Source organism: Protopterus annectens, chromosome 9.part0 (genome assembly GCF_019279795.1).
Source record: "Protopterus annectens isolate FY-2018-M chromosome 9.part0, PAN1.0, whole genome shotgun sequence".
Lineage (NCBI taxonomy): Eukaryota > Metazoa > Chordata > Ceratodontiformes > Protopteridae > Protopterus > Protopterus annectens.
Window position 1 is genome coordinate 515,052,303 of NC_056743.1, and position 19,579 is coordinate 515,071,881.

Below are 19,579 nucleotides of genomic sequence, written 5' to 3' on the forward strand. Positions count from 1 at the left end.
CAATGCTTCCTTTGACAGAACTACCCTTTTTGGCCCTAAAGTGAAGGAAACTCTCTCCATGTGTGAGAAAAATTGTAAGACCTTCCCTACTGTGGGCATACATTTTTGCCCCCCCCCCCCCCCGAGATCATTCACCAGGAATTAATGGAGTGGCTGACAAATGTGGTTCAAAAAATCCCAAGGTCCATTTCATGACGCACATTGAGAAAGTGCTCCCAAAGACGGAGGGGGTGGGGATCCAATGGCCATCATCTTCCTTGTGGCAGAGGTGGCCCACAATACCAGGGTTCACAAGAATCTTTCTTTGACAAACCCTACCAGTGCTCCTGAATAGAGGCCTGACTGTTTACCTCTGGAAATGATTGGGGGAACATTTGTCCCTGCACCAGAGATCCTGGCTAGAATTAACAAACAATACTTGGGTTGAGAGGGTTATATCCAGAGGTTATATAATACCATTTCCTTCCCACCCCTAATTCCCTGGAAAATGCCTGATGTTCTCGACAGTCAGAGGGATCAAACAGCAATTCAAATTTGAAAGCTGCTAGAAAAAAGTGCCATCCGGAACTCACTCAAGGTTCTTTTTAGTGTCAAAAAAGTTAAGGGACTGGAAACAAATCTTGGACTTCACAAATCTATTGAAATCTGTGCATCAAACCAAGATCTGGATGATCACAGTTCAGTCCATTCTCTCTTTTCTGGGCAAGGATGATTGGATGTGCTCAGTCCGTCTCCAGGATGCCTATCATCACCCAAAGGTGAACAGGTGCTGCAGGAAGTACCTACGCTTCCAGCTGGGACCCAGTCATTATCAATTCAGAGTACTGCCCTTGGGACTCACCACAGTCCCTAGGGTGTTCACCAAATGCATGGCAGTAGTAGCAACACACCTCAGTCTGCAGGGATTCCAGGTGTTTCCCTACCTGGATGACTGGCTTATTACCACTCCGACCAGGCATCAACTCAGAGTCAAGAGATCAGGTTATCTACACCTGTGCTCTCCTGGAAATAACCATAAACTACAACAAATCTCACTTTCAACCAACTCAGACATTGGAATATATTGCTCAACAACATAGACTGCTATTGTTTCCCTTCCACCATGTTGAGTTCTAGCTACAAGGTCACAGGTCAAGAAGGTTGTAGAAAATACGTCTACCTCAGCCCATACAATACTCTAGGTTTCATGGTTGCAGTGATAACCTTAGTTCTGCTGGCCAGGTTTTACATGTGGATCTACAGTGGATGCTGGCTACTCAATGATCAATCTTCCATCAACCAATGAATGTCATATCAGATAAAAAAATTACCAACACTTACAAAAAATATCTCTATTGGTGGAGCCAGTCTGATCAACTGCTTCATTGCCATCCATTCATTCCCCAACAGCCCAAGGCCAAAGTGACCATGGATGCTTCCCAGATGGGGGGGGGGGGGCATTATCTGGGGAAGACAGCTCAGGATAATTGGTTCTTCCAAAGAGGCCAATTTGCATATAAATGTCCTAGAGACGAGAGCTGTGCTTTTGGCATTGCAAGCATTTCAAGATGTTCTTCCCTCTGAGACAATTGCAGTTCAGACAGAGAACATGTCAGTCATCTGGTACATCAACACACGTGAGAACCAGGTGTTGCCCACTGTGTTGAGAAGAACTTGGTGTCTAGCAATAGGCGATCTCTTCAGACCACTTTCTTTTAGTGACGCACATTCCAGGAAGATCCAATATGATCTCAGACAAGCTGAGCAGGTGCATCCTACTTCCCCATGAGTGGTCCCTCAACAAGAAGGTGGCGGACAAGATTTTCTGTCTATGGGGCCAGCCATGCTGCAATCTTTTTGCCTCTTCCCTAAACAACAAGTGTATCAACTACTTTGCCCTGATTCCCCCATGTTGACAGAGGGATGCTCTACTTCATGATTGGCCTCCCAGCCTCCTGTACACATTCTCACCAACCCCATTAATTCCAAAATTTATGCAGAAAGCTGCCAGGTCAAAAAGCACAGTGATCCTCATTGCCACCTACTGTCCTGAACAAATTTGTTTTCCCTTTCTGTGGCCTCACCTGGTTCAACCACCACAGAACCTAGATCTGACTCCGGACCTCCTGTCTCACCCAATGGTCATGTCACATGTTCCCTTAATAGCCAGACAGTCTATGTTCTCATCTCCCATCCATATACTTCTGTCTTCCCATAAAGCCTCAACAAGGAAAACATATTCAAGTAAATGTAAAAGGTTTGCTATTTGGGCTCAGCAACATAAACTTGACCCCTTTTTCAGCCTCTATCACATCTTAGATTTCTTTGCTCTCCTTTTTCAGAACTGTGCTAGTTACTCAACCATTAGGGTACAATTGGCAGCAATTTCAAATTACCATACAGGGTTGAATGGCTCATCCATTGCATATCACAAATTGAGCACGGTCTTCTTGAAAGGGATACTTCTAAAGCCTCCTTTTAAAAATCCCACTCCTCCATGGGACCTGAATTTGATGCTGTAGTCTCTTAACACAATGTCCCTTTGAACCAGCAGCTATATGTGACCTTCAGTATCTTTCATGGAAAACTACCTTCATTGCCATCACTTCTGCAAGAAGAATTTGAGATCCAAGATTTATGTTCTAAACCTCCATACTTGGTTTCCATAAGGACAGAGTGACCTTATGTTCCAACCCATCCTTTCTTCCAAAGGTGGTGTCAGAATCCAACATGAATAGTTTTATCAATCTGCCAGTATTTTTTCTAAATTTACCAACAAAGGAGAATACATTTTGCATTTACTGGATGTTCATAGACAGTTGCATTTCTATTTGCATAGAAGAGAAAAAACTATTTTTCCTTTTCTTGGACCAAAATTGGGAAAATCAGTTTCTAAAATTTCTCTATCAAAGTGGTTAATAAATTGCATTCCCTTTTATATACCATCTGTAATAAATTGGGCATTCCTCTCACACATCCTTTGAGTGTACACTCCACAGATCTAGTGGAGTGTACATCTTTTGAATGTACACGCCACTAGATCTGTGGCAACTTCCACAGTTTTCTGATCTAGTATGTCTATGGATGATATTTGTGCAGCAGTAACTTGGGCTATGCCTCATACCTATTTTACTCGTTAGAAATTGGATCTGGTCTCCAAAGGTAGGGCATCATTTGGCTCTATGCTGCTCAGGAATATCTTTCCTTGAGTCCACCCTAGATTCAAGTAGCTGGGGATGCCGTCCCATATGTAAGGATAGAATGAAGACTGACAACATCAGGTAAAGAAGTTATGCACTTACTATAAAGTTCCATCTGTGTTGTTGATCTTCATTCTTTTCTTGAATGCCCTCTCACCTACCCCTGTCCATGACTTCTGGAAGATTGAGCAGTTACAACATCTCTGAATGGATGCATTTATACGTTTATATGACTTTAGATATGGCTTCCCATATTACACTGTCCATTTGCATTTTGTAGCAGCAAACAACATCTGAGGTATTTGGCAATGTTCATTGTTGGTAAGGGAGAAGCTCATAAGATCTGGTGGCCGTGAGCTGTAGCACTGGCTGAGTTAGATCTGATGGATTGGATACAAATCCATTTGTGAGGAAAGAATGAAGATCAACACCACAGATGAACATTATGCTAAGTGCATAACTTCTTTTTATTACTATATATATAGATTTTTTTGTTGTTGTAACGATATAGGGCCAGATTCAGTAAAGCCTACTCTAAGTGTATATGATATTTATTTATTTCACATTTGTTAGTTGGGTTAGTCTAACTGAATTTGCAAACAAACCCATCTTCAGTAAAACCAGAGGGGAAACGCCCCAGTAAACATAAGTAAAAATAAAGTGACAATATACAAATATTAAATAATCACAATAATTGTAAAAAAGAAAAGGTTATTAACTATTTGCATTGCATTGATAGTAAGCGACCCATTTTCAGTGGAGACCCAAGGGGAAAGAGCCCCAGCAAACATAAGCAAATATAAACATACAGGACAAAACTATTAAAAACACTGCAAATACAAAATTAATTCTAAAGAGAAAAACAAAAGAAAGAATTAAGAACATTAAGGGTTGCATTGATAGCAGTGGACTAAAATTTGTTACATATGTGAGTAAAAACAAAAAGATAATCTTTGTTCAAAAGAAGGACAATCTGTAGACATTGATAGGAAGTGGGGGGAAGATAGTGTGGATAATGAGAAGGGGGCTATAGTAGTAGAGCTGAGGGTTTAGGAGATTAGTTTAAGCAGAAGTTACTAACAGAGAAAGAAAGTTAGGAGATGCAACAGGTTATACAGTAGGACAGACTAAGACTACGTCTGGTCAAGGCAATGGCATAATTTCAAGTTTAGTATGTGGGATTTAAGCTCCTTTTTAAAATGGGGAAAGGAAAAGTTGGATCTATGGAGAAAGGAAAGGTTGGATCTAGTATGGAAAGAGAGTTTGTTCCAATTAAGTGAGACAGAGTGTTTGTAAAGTAGTTTTGCCAGTATTCCTTTTGGGTTTATAAACTGAGAGAAGATGTTGATCAGCACCTCCAGAGAGGCTTGGGTGGGGGTGGGGGGGGGGTGAGTAGGGAGTAACATGGGAGGTGAGAGCAGGGCAGGCAGAGGGGTTGTTGAGTATGGAAAAGGTAGTGTGGAGTTGCGATTGTAGGAGAAGGTGCAGAAATTCCAGCCACTGAAGTTTGTTTAGTGAGAGGCATTGATGTGAAGAGAGTGGTTGATTTAGAATAAATCTGGCAATTTTGTTGTATATTTGTTCCAGTTTCTGCATTGAGGTAGTTTGGATATTGGTAAGGATGGGGGAAGCATATAGAAGACTGGGCAAGAGAAATGCCTGCGCAAGAGTGCATTTAGTGGCAGTAGTGAGGACTTGCTTTGTTCCTATAAAGTAGTCCAGGTTTTTGGTGTTTTTTTTTTGATGGCCTGTTGTATGTGCAAGTCAAATTTTAGTTGGTCATCAATTATTACCCCAAGGAGTATGGTTTGTGAACCAGGGGAGATAGTGGTGGGAGGAAAGAAAAAAGTTGGATTTAAGGTGAGAGAGTGTCTGAGGTAGGAAGAGAAGGAGTTGAGTTTTCTTAGGGTTACGGATTAGTTGTTTCTGAGCCATTTTTCAACAGAGATAAAGGAAGTTTGTGTTAGTGAGTGTAGTTCAGAGATGGTATTGGAAATGCATAAGAGAGTAGAGTCATCTCCATATTGGATTACAGATGAGACTGCAGGATGAATGTAGGTTGTAGGTAAAAATTTTGAAAAGGAGCTGTCCAAGTATGGAGCCTTGGGGTACTCCTGTTTGAACTGCAAGGAAGGGTGAGAAAGCCTGCTGCCATTTAACAGCTTGTTTTCTGCCAGTAAGGTAGGACTGGTACCAGCCAAGAGTAGGAGAGAGGTTTAGGTCTGAGAGTTTAAGAAGGATGGAATGAGACAGTGCCAAAGGCTTTAGAGAGATCAAAGAATAGACAGGAGATGAGGAGTTTGTTGTCCCTAGCTTCTGCAACCTTTTGAGAAAAGGATAGTAAGGCAGTTGAGGTACTGTGTTTAGGGCAGAAACCATGTTGCAAGGGGATGAGGAGAATTTCGTGAATGAGATAGGACAGTAGTTGAGTATGTTTACATTTTCAAGGATCTTAAAGAGCGGTGAGAGAATAGTGATTGGTCTATAGTTAGAGGGTTCAACAGAGTTGCTACCTTTGTGCAAATGGGTGGTATAGAAGGATTTCCATATTTCTGGTATGTTAGATTCCTGAAAGGAGAGGTTGATTTAAAATAGATACAGGATATGTGATAGTCAGCAGCAATTTTCAGAATTTGAGGGGGGAGATCATCAATGGAGGGACAGCATGTTTTTTGTTTAAGAAGAAGGGATTTGATGTATTTAGTAGAAATAGGTCACAAGGTAAAAGGCTGAGAGACACAGGAGCATAGAGGTTTAGGGGGAGGGGAAGGTGACACAAGAGTTGAGATGAGCAGAGTTACCAAATGGTAGGAGTTTAGAGATGCTGTCTATGAAGTGTTTGTTGAGCAAGTCTGCAGTTTCAGAGGGAGGAAATGGTTAGGGATGGTAGGAGAATCAGTGTGGAGTAGGGAGTTGATAGTAATCTAGAATTTTTGGGGTCATTTGGGTTAGAGGTTTGAAATTTAGTGAAATATTGGTGTTTATCCAAAATGCATTTTTTTACATGATTTCTGAGTGGCTTATAACCTTGGAGAAAGGTGGGAGTTTTAGTGGCTTTCCATTTTTTTCCATAGAGCATCTCTTTCATGCATCAAAGCATGAGTAGCTTTAGAGAGCCAGGGTGCAAAATTAGATTTGGTTCTGATTTTGAGAGTTGCGGCAAAAGAGTTTAGGACATAAAGGAAAATGTGGTTGAATTTAGTAACGGCATCATTGAGTGAGAGAGTTTTTAGGAAAGATCAGTTGATGGCAGAGAGTCTTTAGTTAGAGGTTTCAGGAGAAAGGTTAGTCAGTTTCCTACAATCTCTGTAGAGATGGGGCTTAGAGAGATGAGGAGAGTGCCTTAAGATAGAGATGGGAGAATGGTCACTAATAGAGTCAGGGAAGGTAGAAGAGTTACAATAGTTGTTTGGAGAGTTGGTCAGAATCCAGTCAATTGTGGAACCAGTAGCATTTTTACTGTAGTGGGTAAGAGTATTAATCAGTTGTGATAATCCATAAAGGCTTATGAAATGCTGGGGTGAGTGACCACTAAGGGAGTTCCAATCTATATTAACATCTCCAAGAATTATGGTTTCATAGGGGATGGAGGTGTTTATCCAGGAGAGTATGTGTTAAAGAATAGGGATGTTTTTACCTGTGGCGATATAGATAGCAAACCTCCTATAGTTGTTGATGTGGCAGTCTAGGAGCAATAGTTCAGGGGAGAAACTAGGCAGGGTAATGTCAATAGGTGTTGGCGTCAGTGAAACAGAGTACAAGATAGCCACCCAACTGCCTTTTTTGGGTGTCCTGTCAGACCTATAGATATTGTATTGATGTGGCAGAAATTCAGAGGAATTAATATGTTGTTTTAGCCAGGTTTCCGATAAGGCCAGGATGCAAGGTTTGTGTTGGGCCAACCATGATACGTATTCAGGAACATTCTTATCATATTTTTTGTGCTTTCTAGTCACTCAGAAAGATTACTTTAAGGGTACATATAGTCCACACTTTGTGGTAACCTTTATGAATCTGTCAGTATTTAAACCTGCAAGAATATCAGCAGGAAAACCAAAATTAGGATTAAGAAGGTGCTAGTTATGTCTGTTCACTCAGAACAGTGTACACTTATTGTAGGCGTTCTTGAATTCTGGGGATAATGTGCTCATCAGAGAATACAAAGCATTATTCTCACTGATAGCAGCACACTACTGGTTTAAGTACTTAGGCTTTAAACCAGTTATTTTACATTAGGAAGGTTTGTTTTCTAGACTCGTGGCAGGAAAGGATAGCCTACACACTTCTAAGCTGGGAATTGCTGGCTGACGGCTTATTGTGTCTGTTCTGACAGTGTCTTAGCTCTGGTTTAAGCACTTGGGGCTCCAAACCAATTATTTTACATTGGAAGGTTTGTGGTCTAGACTGTAGTGGCAGAAGAGTGTAGCCTACACTGTTCTAAGCTGGGAATTGCTGGTGAAGGTTTGTTGTGCCTGTTCTAAATGGCTTTGTTCTGGTTTGAGCTCTTGGATTCCAAACCAGTTATTTCACACTAGTAAGGTTTCTGGTCTATACTCTTGTGGGAGCTTTCTTCTGAACTGCTCCTTTATTTAAACTGCTTTTTGCTGTTCTGACACTGATTTGCTGCACTTTGGATTTTTAGTACTCATGCATTTTATAGCATAGGCTAGATTCAGGCTTGCTGAATATAGACTGTTTGGTATCATTTGAACACTAAAACCAGCCATCTTACATTAAGAAGGACCCCCTGCACCGTTGTGGCAGAAGTGTGCAGCCAAGGACCCATCTGAGTTGGGGATTGCTGGAATAAGAGTGTCGTGGGATTTCCCTCTGCATACTTTGTTTAAAATCATTTAACTTTACTTGTATTTAAGCGTTGTTTGTGTGGGATTGAGCTTGGTTTACAGGAGCTGCTCACAGACTGGTGACTTTAGCCGGACATCTAGAGTGAATTGTAATAAATCCAAGGCATCCATTGAAATTTGATGAAAACTAAATATTTTTAAAGCCTACATTGCACTTTGAGAACAATATTCTACTGAATTGCTGCAACTTTTTTTTGCTGTTGTAATTGTGATTTTCTGCACATTGAATTACTAGTACCTCTGCATTTTATAGCATAGGCTAGATTCAGACTTGCTGAATCTAGACTGGTATCACTTGAGCACTAAGACCAGCCATCTTACTTTAAGCAGCCCCCCCCCCCCGCACCCTTTTGGCAGAAGTGTGCAGCTTAGGACTCATCTGAGTTAGGAATTGCTGGAATAAGGCTCAGTCTTGGGCTTTCCCATTAGTTACTTTGTTTCAAAATCATTTAATTGCACTTGTATTTAAGCCTCACATTTGCACATAGCCACACATTATCCAATCGGGTTTAGCACCACTGCGTAGTGCCGAGCATATAAGCAAATGCATAAAAAGACTATTTTCCCTAGATATCTGCTAGGGAACCTTCCTAATCTCCCTTGCTTCACTACGTGCAACAGTTTTGCACTGCTGCCCTGCGACCAACTCAGTTTTACATTGTGAAACGCACAGTTTTCTACCCCTAGCCCTCCATAGAATAGCCACTTTTTGTTCTTACAGCAAAACCTAGTCCATCTAGCCCACACCCCACTAGTTACTACAGTATATACCTGCCATAATGGATGGACAGTTTCCCACCACTTCTCCAGCCAGCCTGATTGACATGGGCACCTGGAGGCAATGTATCAGTTACTTCATGTATGCTGACAACCATTTACTCTTAAAGTACAACATGTGAGAGATGTATGTATACTATGAATTTGGAATCCGTTCTCTCGCATAACAAACCAGATATCAAACAGGTGGTCAGCACACGCACTTCACCTCTTGCACTTAGTTTTGAATAGAAGTAATTTATTCTATTAATTTTATTGATTTAAATAGAATAGTGACATAGTAGTGAAATGAATTTATGAATAACCAATGAAAATGAATGTAATGTTATTTAAATGTGTTTGAAGAGTCCTACAGATGATTCTGATGAAGTCTCGGGACACGAGATGAAAGCGAGCTAAATCTATGGAGTGTAATTTTAGCAGTTTTTTTTTTCACTTTAATAAAAGGTTTTAACCATTCACCATGTGAACATTTTTCGGATTAACACAGTGGAGGACAACCTTTATTGTTGGGCAGTGGTTTGTGTGTTTATTTGACTTTGGTTTGCAGACTTCAGCGTTTGGTTTTTTGGTTACTGGTTACTGCTGCTTGATACGAGGAGTCCCCCGAGAATGGAGAATTCATTGTTATTGAGTGAGTTAATTTGTGTCATTCAAACTCACTCACAGAATACACAACGTGAATTGTTATTACCACACTCAGAGAGAATGATTCCCTGCACCCAGGAAGTCCCGTAAATGGAACTTTACATGCCTTGACGTCAGTATTGAGGGAAGAGAGACAAGTGACACCTACATGGAGGCGAGGTGATGAGTGTTCTGACGCCAGCGATTCTTTTGGCGAAAGGAATGGGCATGCAAGAACAGGGAATGGCCCTAATAACAGACAGGCAGAATCTAAGTGGTGTTGGGACATGTACAATAACTTGAACTTTGATGAATGGTTAAATAAATCATTTTCAAATACATCGGTGGATACAGAGAGAAGGCAACCAAAGAACATTGATTTTAAGGGTAAATGCAAAACATTTAAAAACGAATTGACAAGGTACAAAAATTTAGCGTTAGATAATTGGTATTTAATGAAATGTATTGAACTGAATATTGTACCAAAACGTTTAAGGCTCAATAAATTCCCAAATAATGCTGAAGGGAATACTGAGTTTTTTAAACATATATGTAAAATTTTAAATGATTGCGGTATAGCAATATTAAAAGCAATGGTTGATAACAATATTAAAATGATGGAGCTTTGTAAAAAAGAAATTGATAAGCTCCAAAAGGAAATTAGTGAAGATTTGCTTTTTACAGTAAATGAATTTAAAAGAATTTATTGCAGAGCATTGCAAGATGTGGATGTAAATGTATCAAAGAACTACAAAAGGAAAATAGGTAAATTAGAACGTGATAAAAATGACTATAATGATGGAAAAGCATATACTGTACACAATAATAGAAGGTTAGGATGGTTTAATAGATTTGAAAAGGGACACGAATATAGAGAGAACCCACACTATACAAAATTTGACTATAGAGAGGAAAGAGAAGGAGAATTTAACCAAGATGGATACGAAATTGGGGACCCTTTAGGGAAATTGGAAGGACCAAGACGGTCCGAGAGAATCAGGAATCAGAACTGCAAACATTCATATGCGGAAGTAACAGGCACACACCTAGGAAGACAACAGGAGAGGGGGAGATACAGGAATTAAGTAATGGAAGTATTGTACCTTTTTTTAATGATATTCTGAGTGAATGTATTAGTAACAATAACAACGATATATTTACAGACTATATAGTTAGTGAGGACATCAGCAATGAGACTTATATAGAAAAAGTTGCTTCAAGTGTAGTTATAGATAGAAACAACAAGAATATTAGATATTCATATACTAATTTTAGTATTTATAACTACACGGATTTGGAAGTAACAGAAGGATTTTTTACACTATTTACTAAGGGATTTACCTTTGTCACCACCAGAAAGTCAAAAATTGAGGAAATAATACTAGATATTAAGCTTTTTGCTAGGAATTTGAACCTAGCAGTGTTATTTCGGGACAATTTACAGGTAGAAACAAGTAAACTTAAGAAAAGAAGTATTTATAACCCTCCTTTGCAACAGGATATTTTTAATTTTGAAAAAATGTGTTATCAATATTGTAAGAGATGAATATGGAAAAAGAGGAAAAACAGACTACAATTTAAATACACAAGAATGGGAGATTTTACAAAAACTAAATAGCAATGGTAATATAAGGATAATGAAGCCCGACAAGGGTGGAGGGGTTGTCTTAATGGATGAATGGGACTACACAAACAGGATGTTAAAAATATTGAACTTTGAAAATAGATATTGTATTACATCTAAAAATTAAATTAATATAATGTACAAAATAATTGACCTCATTCTGGAAGATAACCTATTGCAAGGATTAATGGATGTAGAATTATATAATTTTCTTAGGCTATGGAGACCAGTAATACCTGCGATTTTCGGAATTCCGAAAATACACAAGCAAGTGGAAGATCCGCCCCTGAGACCGATAGTTACGTCACAGGGATCCAAGACACAACCTTTGGCTATATATGTGGACACAAAACTAAAAAAAAATTATTTAAAATATCCCCATATATCAGTGGATTCGTGGGATTTCCTAAGAAAATTTAATACCACTCCATTCAATGAAAATTTTCTTTTCTTGACTATAGATGTAAAAGATTTATTTTCCGTGATTCCACATAATGTAGGATTGAAATGGTTCAAAGAAATGTTGGTTGAATTTCAAATGTTAAATCCTAATGAATTTAGGCTGGTATTAAAGAGTATGGAGCTTGTCTTGAGATACAATTTCATTTATTTTCAGGGAGACATATATCACCAGTTGGATAGGGTGGCAATGGGGTCCGCCTGTGCCCCAATTTATGCCAACATCATAATGCTGTATTGGGAATTGAAATATGTCTTTAAATCAATATTCCAACAAAATATAGTGAAATACTATAGGTTTTTGGACAACATATTTATTGTGTGGGATGGTACTCACAAAAGCATTATCGAGTTTATGGAGTTTTTGAATAGTAGTACAGAATTTTTATGTTTTACTTTTGAGTGGAATAAGGATGGAATGCACTACTTGGATGTAAGGATAGATAAAGAATATGGAAAACAGAAATATAGATCCAATATTTACAGCAAAGAATGCTATTCCAATTCATATTTGCACTATCTGAGTGACCACCCTCACAATCTTAAAAGAAATATCATAAAGGGACAGATGATTAGAGTATCTAGAATGATGTCCAATTATGATGATTTTATTAGAGAACTGAACAAAATACAAGATATGTTCAGAGAACGGGGTTATCCTGTTAAGATGATGCATAATATTAAAAAGGAAATTATGAAAAAGCGGGATGCATATTTTGGCCCCTTACTAAAAGAAGAAAAGGAAAATTATAGTTTGAGAGTGCATGGGCAGTTTGAACAGTAATATAAGTCAAAGTATTGGATTAAATTGTAACACAATGAATAATTCTGAGTACAGGGAGTGGGAACTACCACGCATTGTCCTAACATATTATTCCGATATAGGATGGTTAAAGAAATGTATTAATGGGGTATGGAATATGTTCAGTAGAATGCCAACCAGGTTGCACATTTTTGAAAAACCCCTAAAATATAGTTTTAGGAGGAATATGAACTTGAAAAATATTTTGGAGAGGAAAAAAGTCACGTATAAGGAGGGAGCACATTCTAAGGTGGGCACACACAAATGTGGGAGATGTGCCCAATGTCCCTTCATATCGGGTGAAAAAGAATTAAATATTCCAGGTATTGGAATAAAATTGAAGAGTTTCAGCTATAGCAGCTGCTATACGAAGGGGGTTGTTTATCTATCCTACTGTAAAAAGTGTGTGGCACACTATGTGGGAAAAACAAAAAGGAGTTTGAGAACCCGAATATACGAACACATCAGGGATATTAATACCAAGAATGAGAATAAAGCTTTATATAGACACTCAACAAAATGTATTAATATGGATATAACATTTTGGATACTGGAAGAGGTTAAACAGAGAGAGAGGGGTGGTGATTGGGAAGCTTTCCTGGATTATAGAGAAATGATATGGCAAATAAGACTGGATTCGTGCACCTACCCTGGATTGAATGATCATATTTCCATCAAGCCAGCTTTAAAATTATTAACACTGAATCTTAAGAGAACATAATATATCAACATTGCATTACAAGGGACAATTAATTTTTTACAGATAAATCAATATATTGTTTACATATTTATTAATTTACCTTTATGAATAATTGTTAGATTTAGAATATGTATATAGCTACATTTTTTAATTAAATATTTGTGGCTCATTAGGTACAAATTATTATCTGTTATTTAATATTAATTGTAGTTGATGTACAAGATTGATTTTAAATAGATTTTAAAAGGTTTTAGTATTTATATTATTAAGCTAAAAGGGCTAAGTTTAGCTTATGGCTGCATGTTATTTGTTTTTGTTTTTGCACATTTATACTGTATCCGTTGGTAGTAGGGTGCAGCAAAACTTAGTTTTGAATAGAAGTAATTTATTCTATTAATTTTATTGATTTAAATAGAATAGTGACATAGTAGTGAAATGAATTTATGAATAACCAATGAAAATGAATGTAATGTTATTTAAATGTGTTTGAAGAGTCCTACAGATGATTCTGATGAAGTCTCGGGACACGAGATGAAAGCGCGCTAAATCTATGGAGTGTAATTTTAGCAGTTTTTTTGTTTCACTTTAATAAAAGGTTTTAACCATTCACCGTGTGGACGTTTTTCAGATTAACACAGTGGAGGACAACCTTTATTGTTGGGCTTTGGTTTGCAGACTTCAACGTTTGGTGAATTGTAATAAATCCAAGGCATCCATTGAAATTTGATGAAAAATAAATATTTTTAAAGGCTACATTGCACTTTGAGAACAATATTCTACTGAATTGCTGCTTTATTTAAACTTTTTTTTGCTGTTGTAATTGTGGTTTTCTGCACATTGAATTACTAGTACCTCTGCATTTTATAGCATAGGCTAGATTCAGACTTGCTGAATCTAGAATGGTATCACTTGAGCACTAAGACCAGACATCTTACTTTAAGCAGCCCTCCCCCCCCCTGCACCCTTTTTTGCAGAAGTGTGCAGCTTAGGACTCATCTGAGTTAGGAATTGCTGGAATAAGGCTCAGTCTTGGGCTTTCCCATTAGTTACTTTGTTTCAAAATCATTTAATTGCACTTGTATTTAAGCCTCACATTTGCACATAGCCACACATTATCCAATGGGGTTTAGCACCACTGCATAGTGCTGAGCATATAAGCAAATGCTTAAAAAGACAATTTTCCCTAGATATGTGCTAGGGAGCCTTCCTAAGCTCCCTTGCTTCACTGCGTGCAACAGTTTTGCACTGCTGCCCTGCGACCAACTCAGTTTTACATTGTGAAACACACAGTTTTCTACCCCTAGCCCCCCATAGAATAGCCACTTTTTGTTCTTACAGCAAAACCTAGTCCATCTTGCCCATACCCCACTAGTTACTACAGTATATACCTGCCATAATGGATGGACAGTTTCCCACCACTTCTCCAGCCAGCCTGATTGACATGGGCACCTGGAGGCAATGTATCAGTTACTTCATGTATGCTGACAACCATTTACTCTTAAAGTACAACATGTGAGAGATGTATGTATACTATGAATTTGGAATCCGTTCTCTCACATAACAAACCAGATATCAAACAGATGGTCAGCAGACGCACTTCACCTCTTGCACATAACAAGCTCACAACGCATAAATCCATTTATATGGAGGTACTCGCTAGAAATCTAACTAAAGATCAAAGTCCTCCCAAGTGCAAACCTACTGCACACACTGCAGACCCAACAGAATACACTACACATAATAATACACACAACAGTGTCTCAGCTAATAAGCCCCTAAGGAAAAACACCTCAAAACCAAATGTCTTTGTCATAGGTAACTCCACATTGAAACACAGATGTCCCCCTCACCATGCTGGACAAGGTCATGGTCAGCTGCCTGTCAGGTGCCAGGATCTGTCCGATCACACATGTACTCAAGTATCTCAACAACAAGTACTGTTATGACTCTGTCATATCCATGTTGGAGTGAATGACTTGAGATGTACCTCACTGGATTGTATCAAGAGAGACATGACTGAGCTCTTAGATTGTGTCCCAGGCAGGTATGTCCCCAGCCCTAAGCAGCATTCTACCTTCATCCAGGATGATGTCTCAGTATAAACAAAAAATGATTGACTTCAACAGTTGGCTTAGCTTCTGGTGTCAAACCAAGGGACTGCAGTGTCTGTCAGCCTAGGAATTTATGTGTGACAGACTATGCTGCATTGTCAGACATGGTTGTCACCTGTTGCCTCTTGATTTTTGGTTACTGGCAAAGGTACTTGCCTCCCTCATAGTGCCCTTTTTAGGCAATGTCATAAAATTCCCAGCATAAAAAATCCACTAGAGGCAAACTCAAGGTTATACTGCTTAATGGTAGGAGTCTAAATTGGAAAGTGCACTCACTGGAAGCACGCCTTACCTTGAAAGATGCTAATGTCTGTGAAGTCACAGAGACATGGTTCAAGGCTGCAGAGATCACCCTGGTCATGCAAGGCTACAATGCCTTCCACACATTCAGACCTTAAAATGAGCATGAAAGAACTAAAGGTGAAGGTGTATCTATCTTCATTAAAGACAAATACACCTCAAGACTGTTCAAACAGTGCAACTCCCTAGAGCTACTCCAAGTCCAACTAACTGCAGGTAAAAATTCTCTTCCATATCATTGTTAGCTATAGGTCCCCCACCATGAACCACAAGAATGACTCTGCCTACCTGGGCCTACTCGCGTCACTCACTATACAGTCAAACACCTTGGTCATAGTTAGTTTCAACTATCCTTCCATCAACTGGAGTCATGTATGAGCACAAACATACTCACCCTATGGTTCCTAGACTTTTTAATACAATACTTTAATACAATAGTCTGCAGCCCTACAAGGAGCTTGAATGTTCTAGACTTGGTACTCACCAACATAGGGGGTCTCTTGCACTACCCTCTGAGGTGTTTTCCTCCTTGGTAAGGTTTGATCATAAATCCATTTTGTTCAAAGTAACAATCATACCTGTCCCCTCCCCAAGAGCAAAAAGGATGAAAAATTTCTCCAAAGCAAACTATAGCCTCCTAAGTGGCATAAATAGATTCAAACCCCCTGCTACCACTGTCAACAATGACTCCTATACAGAAATGTACACAAATGTCCTGTATAAACACCTATACAAATGTATAGACTCAGCTGTACCTGAACGGATGAAAACAAGGTCCTCACAAAACACAAGCCAACCTGCTGGACATCAAGCATAAATAGGTTATACAACAAGAGGAAGAAATTTAATGTCCAAGAACAAGAGGGAACCAACTCAGCAGAGGAAGGACAGCCTCCACACCCTGAATAAGCAAATTAGATATCTTGTAAAGTCCTCAAGTCAATTACAAAGCTAAAATAGCATCCCTAGCTAAGGATAGTCACAAGGCATTATTTAGCTATGTCAGAAATGTAGAAGGGAAGGCCCAGCTTTGTGCTTAACTAGTAGTGGACAGCACCACACATACTGCACCTGAGGACATATCCAACCTGCTAGACAGATTTGGTGCAAACTTCACCCCCCCACACACCAGACAATACCCCAAAGCATACCTGTCACTAGTCCTCTACCTAGTATCTCCAAAGAGCGGGTCATAACCGCACTCTTCATGGCCAAAAGCACAGCCTCTATGGGACTGGATAACAACCCAGACTGCCTACTAAGTGGGCTAAAACAGGACCTAGCAGAACCACTTGGCAATCTCTTCAACCACGTTTAAGTGCTGGCTTTGTTCCAGCAGAGTGTTAAACAGCAACACTAATTCCCTTGGATAAAGGGGGTCCATCAGCTGACCTTGGGAACTGTAGACCCATTAGCCTAACCAGTCTTATCTGCAAGGGCATGGAGAGAATCATCATGGACCTTAACAAACACGTGTGACCTTCAGCCTCTTGACCCAACCCAATTTGGCTTTAGGGATAGATCATACTTATTAAACCTAGTGGACTTCTTTGAGAATGTCGCCAAAGCCTTTGATGAAGACAAAACAGTACATACAGCCTATCTTGACTCAGCCAAGGCTTTTGACACAATTCCACACTCAAGCATTACTGAGAAACTCAATAATCTGGGAATTAACCCATATGTCAATAGATGGGTAGCCAACTGGCTCACCGACAGAATGCATATAGTCAAAGCTGGAGATTCCACCTTTACCGGCAGACCAGTTACCAGTGGTGCACCAGAAGGATCTGTGCAAGGCCCCTAGTGTTTGAAATCCATTTCTCAGAAGTCCAGGCAAAAATAGTCTGTGGCTTACCAAGTTTACTGATGACTGCAAACTGGGTTGAATCATTGAGCCCGCCAAAAATGTTGATGTACTACAAAAAGGGCTTACACAGACAAATGATTGGTGCCAAAACCACAGACTTAAACTAAATGCAAAAAAAAAATGTGTTGTCATACCTTTCAGCAAAGAGGGAAGTCCCTGCAAATTACAGTATAAACAATACCTCCCTTAGCTAAAACCCTGTGGTGAGAGATTTGGGAACAGAGGTTAACAGCAACCTTAACTTCAATCACCATGTGTCCACAGTGGTAAAGAAGGCCTTCTAAATTGCACATCTCATAAGTAAGGGCATCACATCTAGAGCTAAGGATGTTATAACTCCCTTGTGCTCATTCCTCATCAGACTACTAATAGAGTACAACTCTCTCTTCTGTATATACCTCTGCAGACACCTGCAGCAGCTGGAGAGACCTCAGAGGTTTTTCACCAAGAAAATTCAGGGCCTTCAACACATGACCTACACTGAGAGACTGAAGGCCCTGTCACTGTACTCTATCTTATAAGCTGCTGAGATGCAACTTGTATCTGGCCTACAAAGCAGTCTCATATCTTGCCCTAATGGAAATGCTGCACATCCACAAGTCAAATGGGACAAGATTCACTCATTCTAGGGATCCTACCCTAGCATGTGATATTAACAGGACATGCTGGAGAGATGGATATAGCTCCCAGAGATTGCCACTCCTCTGGGACAAACTCCCAGTTCACATAAACAGAGCTCTTCAATGTCCTTATTTAAGCGTAACTTAGACAACTGGATGGGAGACCATAAATTTACTCCAGGGGTGTCACCTGTGTCCCTCTTGGATAAGGGCAGTCAGTGCTGATCATAGAATTGCACTGCAAATATAGACCATAAAACCTGGTCACCAAGGGAACAAGGGTATAACCTACAAAATGCCCTAATATTGGGTGATTTCAATTACCCAAACATTAATTGGGAGAGCTACTCAAGTACTAACTCCCTTTCCCAACGCTTCCTAGAATTTATAAACTTGAATGCCCTGGATTAACTGGTCAACACCCCCACCAGAGGTGATAACATATTGGACCTGGTCATCACCAACATGGGCAACTAGTGTTCTACACCGGAGGTCAAACCCTCACTGGTTAGATCAGACCATAGATTAATCACTCTGGATATCCACATTCTGCCCCCACCCTCAATCAAGGAAACCACCATGAAAAACTTTTCAAAAGCAAACTTCACGTTACTTAAGACCAAGGAGGAAAGGTTCACAGCCCCCATGCTAAAGGACAACGCTGTCCAAGCTGCTGAATCCCTTACAAAAGCACTCTATGAGCACCTGCAAGAATGCATGGGTCATGCTATCCCAAGCAAAACTAAGACTCACTCCTCCAAGAAAAGGAAACCAGTCTGGTGGACCCCTGCCATAAACAAGCTATACAACAGAAGGAGGAAACTAGTACAGAAAAGAGTAAAATCCCAAGAAGGAAAGACATCCCTGATCAGTATCAGCAAGAAACTACGATCCTCATAAAATCATCCAAGGCTAGCTTCGAAAGAGAAAATTGCCAAGAACTCCAAAGATAACCACAAAGCGTTCTATAGCTATGTCAAGAACCTAAGTGGAAACTGTCAGATCTGCTCTGAGTTCATGTAGAAAGGCACAAAATACACTGAACCGACTGATATTTCCAATATTCTGGCAGACAGGTTTAGTGCAGACTTCACCCACTAAAGGGCCCATAATCATACCAGAAGAATGCAGAGCCCCAGCAATCACTGACACACAGGTTAAAACAGCCCTATCCAAAGCCAAAAATACAGCTTCAATGGGACCAGATGATGTCCCAGGCTGTGTCTTACACAAGCTCCAAAATAAACTAACCCCTCACCTATACACACTGTTCAAACTCATCCTCTCTACAGGCTACGTACCCATAGAGTGGCGCACAGCAACAGTTATCCCGCTCCAGAAAGGTGGAACCACAACGGACCCTGGGAACTATCGCCCTATAAGCCTGACTAGCCTGGTCTGCAAGGCTATGGAGTGCATCATCATGGAATTCCTTAACAGAGACATTGGGAACCTTCAAACATTGGACCCTACCCAGTTTGGCTTTAAGGGCAGATCATGCCTCCTAAACCTGGTGGACTTCTTTGAGACAGTTACCAAGGCTTTAGACAAGGGAAAGGAGGTCCACACAGCCTAATTATACCTCGCAAAGGCTTTCTACACCATTCCCCATTCTGGTATTATAGACAGGCTCACCAGCCTGAAC